The following is a 5,971-nucleotide window of genomic DNA, read 5'->3' as shown; positions in this document are numbered from 1 at the left end:
TAATCTCTAAATCACTCATGCAGAATCTTAATTCGGTCAAAAGTTCGGTCAATACTGTTCTAAATTGATTGATGTAACGTACCTGTAGGCGATTTAGAGTCTAATCAATCTTGATGCTTATCCGATGAGTAGTCCGCTCAAGATTCTTAATCGATATACCAAAACAGGACAATGCGAGACTTTGAAATAAGAAACCCTTCGATGCACAAAAACTCTAAGTACTAAACCGTTCACAAGTCCGCTCAAGAGATGATCGGTTTACATGAACACCGGTCAAGAGGTTAAACAAATCCGGTCACTAATCCGGTCAAGGCTTCTTCGATTTAGACTTTAGTAAAATTAGATTAAAGTTGAGCGATTGACTTACCGATCATGCCTTGTGCAAAGAACAGCTTAATCCGGTTGATCGATTTGAGCAATGGAAGTCTCCGATTGAATCAGGTTAGCAATGAAGGGCGTACTTTGATTTTGATGAAGACACGTAACCGGACTCTTATTCGGTCAAAATGTTGGGCCTAAAAAGGATTGGGCTTTTGAATTTGGACGAATTAACAAAAAAAAAATAAGAGATTCAAAATTAAAAACAAATCAAAACCTATCAAAAACACAAAAACAGAAAAACTTTTTAAAAAAATGGATCAAAAACACTGGTTTAAAAAAAATTCAAGAACACAAAAAAATCTAAAAACACAAAATCCACCAAAAATAAAAAAAAATGAATGATCAAATCACAAATCTTTGTGAATAACAAAGATTCACAATGCAATTTCGAGCATTTTGATCATGATTTAAACACAAAAACACAGGAATTAAAAAAAATTCGGATCAAAATCTAAGAAAAAATGAAGAACACGAAGAACATAAAAAAATTCAAAAAAAAATTCACTTATCTCTGATTTCTTCATCTGATTTCTTGCACACATGCTCTGATACCAATTGTGAGTCCCACTTTAATGATCAATCTTCATATTAAGCTCCATAATCATGGCAGATTAGGATATAACATTCAAGAACACCACATGAACATTGAGAGAGAAAGTCAATCCTTACAATATGGTCAAACCTCTCTTATTACGTATGAATATGCAAATGAGCTCTCCTCATTTCCGATTACAAAGACTAACCATATTTATATGGTCAACAAACTAAACAATAGTCAAAGTCAAACTTCTATAAGAAAGTCAAACACGCTAACTTTTACAGTTATAGACTATATTTAACTTTCAAGACGAATACAATTAATACTGATTTTCAATACTAACAGTTATGCTAAAGGTATCTCCTTGGAAAGGCGTCATCCGTTTTGGAAAACGTGGGAAACTAAGTCCCCGTTTTCTCGGACCGTTTAGAGTTTTACCTAGGGTGGGGCTCCAAGCTTATAGATTAGAACTACCCCCAGAAATGGCCGGCATCCATAACACCTTTCATGTGTGTTACCTTCGTAAATGTTTGGCGGAAGAAGAAAGTGTGATACCACTTTCGGAAATTCGTGTTGATGAGAACAATCGATGCGTGACAGAACCGGGAGCCATTTTGGGAAGCAAAACCAAGGTGTTAAGGCACCGGGAGGTCGTCCTAGTCAAGGTAAAGTGGAAGCATCATCGAGGGTCTAACGTGACGTGGGAAGCGGAAGAAGACTTGAAGAGGTGTTACCCCCACCTATTCGCGTGAACTCAGATTTCAAGGACGAAATTTAATCCAAGTTAGGGAGAATTGTAACACCTTGGAATTTCTTTTCCTCCCTCATTCTCCAATTCTTTCCCGTCGGAATTCCTCCCGTCTCGTTTGCTAGGTTTGCGTCTTTACTTTTATGCGTATGTATTTATATATGTGTGTATTTCATATTAGGAATATAGTAACCTTTTATTCTAATTGTTTTTTTTTTAAAGAAAAGAAGATGGGGATCCTTTTATAATTGCCTAGTTGTAGTGTTAGGAATAGGGGTAAAAGTTGGAAAAGAGGGGGGGTGTTACCTCCTGTATTTTACCCAAACCAGTAGACACACCCTCTTTAGAAGGATTTACCTTTTGTTTTTAAATCATAGCCTGCTGCCCTTGCTTTTAAAAAGGGGATTGAAGGATTTTGTTGAAAAAAAAGGGGAGTCCTTGGGCTTTGGGGGTTTGAAGGTCTTTGGGGGAGAAAGATTTCAGAGAGGGAGCCGCTGGTCGACAGTGAAGGAAGAAGGGGTAGTCTTACCTCCATTTTAGCTAAACCCTTCTTAGAAAATACCTGCATATACCGACGCCGACCTCTAACTCCAGCCACAAACCGCGCATAGCTTCTGTTCCCGTGCCTCCCCCTGCGCACAGCTACTTCCCTACATCCAGACCGTGCGCTGTGGCCATCACGCCTCCCGTACACAGCTGTTGTTCCTCCCGTCTGCGCATTTCAGATCATGTAAGGCAGCAGCAGTCGCTACCATTTCCGTCTCGCACAGCAGCAGCAAACAGCCAGGCTGTTTGTTTGAGCAGCATGAAGAACAAGCAGCAAGTAGCTGCTGTTTTGGCTCGTGCAGCAGCGGAAGAACAAGCAGCAAGTAGCTGTTGTTTTGGCTCGTGCAGCAGCGGAAGAACAAGCAGCAAGTAGCTGCTATTTTGCTCGTGCAGCAGATGGAAGAAAAGCAGCAAAACAGCTGCTGTTTGGTCGCGCTGCAGACGGAAATGGAAGCAGCTGTAGGGTCACGAAGGGGCAGCCGTAGCTGCTGTTGGGACTGCCATTTCCAGCTTTTGTACTTAAATTTTCGGGATTTCTCCTAAATCCTACGAAGTGAGTCCATCCTATTCCTTTCGTGATAACTTATACTAATTGAAATGTTGTACATTACTTGCCTTACGCTTTAATTTTACATGATCATTTGCTTGGTAAAATTATTCGTTTTCAAAGTACCGTTGGCCATAAGACTCAAGCACCGTCATGTTTTACATTTGTAGTCCTTGTTGGCAACTGGAAATGTTTCATTTGATTTAAAGGCTTATGCGTAACCTTGATGAGTTCATCTTAATCCTTTCTAGGAAACCTTATACTAACTGAAAAGAAGCATTTTACTTACCTCTTGCCTAAATTCCATGTAATTACCTGTTAGACGAAATGAAGGTCTTTTTAGGTATAAGGAGTGAACTTGGGAGATCCCATTTATAATGATAAGATGAGTTGGGTAAAGGGTCTTAATCACTTGGTAAAATACCCATTTCGAAGCGTTGTTGGCCGCTAAACTCTAAAATCCTCATGTTCTTAAGTTGAGGCTCTTTATTGTCAATACGGGCATTTTCTTTTGTTCGAGAATGGACACGTGCATTTATCTTTTGATAAATAGGTGCTAAATATGTTTTCGGTTCCGTATTCAAATTTAGTACTGGAAGGTATTGAGTTTGTAGGCATGAATGTCGTTTTATTTTAATCGTGGGAATGATGGTGTAAGTTGGCGATAGGCATTGCGATTATTATGTAATCACCAAATTATCTTCTCATTTTCACTCGGTAATAGGCATTGTGATTATTGTGTAATTACCGAAGTAAAGAGCTTAAGATCACTGCCGACTATATGACTGGTTTAGGTTGATGTCGATGGTTCTAAACCTGCAAGTGATGCTCTATAACGTTGATCTATGACTTACTTTGTGTTCCGTCATGATTAACGGTAAATCGGGTCWCCTCCGTCATCTTCGGATGTTCTGGCCCACCTCGAGATTCGTTTGGAATAAATTGTTCATTTTTGTATCGTTTAAGGTTACGTTACGTATATATATATATATATATATATATATATGCACACACACATATGATGGTTATATAGCTTAATTATATTTTTGTTTGGACTCACTAGGCGTAAGCCTACCACTCTCTCTTGAATTGGCTCGTTTAGCAGGTTCCTTTAGTGGCGGGGCTCCAAGGGGCTGTGAAGAATCATTGTTTCAATAAGTATTTTTGTAGATAAAGCATTTGGTGCTTTGAGCGTTATATCATTCGATGGCATGGTATTTTGTTGGGAGATGATAGAAACACCCGTTTTAATTTAGGTGTAGAATTGTCTAGATTAATAGGTTGTTTATTACCGTCCTTTTGTTGTTTGTAAACGTCATTTTTTTCCTTTTGTTAGGGTGTTACACTTAACCCTACACCCACTCAACCGCCTCCTACTCCCCTACCATCTACACCACTCGGCCCACCCACCATACAAGACTTCGACCTTAACCTTAGTGATACCTTAGGGGAGGAGTTCCATTTTGACTTTGAAGTAAATGCTTCTACTAATCCTGAAGATTTATTCCCTTTTGCTGTTCCTGAGTCAATCGAAGAATCACCACAGCAACCCCCAGAGACTCAAACAGAAAATGAACTTCTTGTTGAGGAACTACCAGTCACTGCCCCCAGTGGGCGGACTGTGAGCACATAATCCTCATCAGAAAGTATTGCAAGTTCATGCTCAGAGTATGTTGTTCCGCAGCCATTACCAAAACCAGTGCCTGAAGACAGTGATTATGAGGATGAGATGGCCCAGGATTTTGTGCATGCTGAAGATGTGGCAGAGAAAACTGAGGAAAGGGACGAAGTTGAAATTCCAGAAGTGGAGGTTTTGGAAGTCAGTAAACCAAAACCTTCTAAAAAGAGAAAGGCGGCAGCAAAACAGAAGAAGCAACAAGCCCCAAAGAAAAAGAAAGACAAAGTGATACCATTTCAAGAGAGGTACAACCATATTAAAAATAATAAAATTCTTCTTGAACGGGCCTTTGACCCACGGTTGGTCAACTCTTTTATGGCTATCAAGCACCATTTGGTGGCTTTGCAATGGGAACAAATGGTGGTTGCGCCATTAAAGGCCAATGTTTCTTGGGTAACCAAGTTTTACGCGGCCGTAGGCACCACTAAAAGCATTTCGGTGACTATTCGGGGTAGAAAAGTTGATTGGTCAGGGCCGAAGTTTAATGCGGCCCTTGGACTCATCCCTCCACCGAAATGCTCGTTTGATCAGTGTTGGACCTGTAAATTCAGCTTTGATATTGATCTACTACTCTGAATGAACTCTAGGACGATTACAGTGCAGCGGAAACAATGATAAAAACAGAACAGAGTAATTAAACCAAGAACACACAATTAATATGATGAAGAAGATGAACACAGGAAAATAGCTTCAAAGGTTTTTTAATTCATTTAATTGAAAATAGACGATTACAATACAGAAGCACACAATTTACAAAGGCCTATGCTGCTATTTATACTAGTCCCTAACGACCTTACTGACAAGATCTTAAAAGAGAAAAATCATCTAAGCCGTCCAAATAAAGTCTATTAAGTCCTAGTCACGTGAGAAGCACATGCAGCAAACAACCTTTGAATAACAGTAGAACAGGATCTTCACAGAAGACTAATCCGCAGACCCTCTGTGAGCCATCTTAGAGGCTTTGCTGTAATTGACTTGTATGATCTTATTGCCAGAGGACCATTTTCCAGAACCTCTATGAGAGACATCAGAGGTTCTGTTACACTTTACTTGCACGATGAAACAGCTTCTGTTGCTAGTCCTCTGTTGTCTTCTGTGGAAGATACCCTTCTATCAATACTTGCAGAATACTTTTTCATACTTTTACAAGAAGTGAATAATAGAGCTAACAATCTCCCCCTAAGTATGAAAAAGTAAATTTAGACAAAAGGTTGCAAGAAATGACTAAATGAAAGAATTACAAGAGGAGATTAAACTCATCCTCTGAAAATAATTACATTAATTGAAAGAATTGAAAAAAGAATTTGTTGCTTAGGCCTATACTATTACAAGAATTAGTCTACAGCGGAGTTTGGATAGTCATCTACGGCAAATTGCAGATCTGACTTGGTACTTTTGTAGACTTTGAATATCCACTCTCTGAAGGAGACTTGAATTTTGATTGTTTCCAGAAGACCAGTCACTTCGTCCGCCCTTAGATGCCCTCTGTGCACCTCTGCTGCTACTAGGTTGAACACCCACTCAAGAGACTCT

The sequence above is a fragment of the Cynara cardunculus genome, assembly GCF_001531365.2.
Source record: "Cynara cardunculus var. scolymus isolate 2C chromosome LG 12, CcrdV1, whole genome shotgun sequence".
In the NCBI taxonomy this organism is placed as follows: domain Eukaryota; kingdom Viridiplantae; phylum Streptophyta; class Magnoliopsida; order Asterales; family Asteraceae; genus Cynara; species Cynara cardunculus.
The sequence above is the reverse complement of the archived record's forward strand: the minus strand, read 5'-3'. Positions refer to the sequence as shown.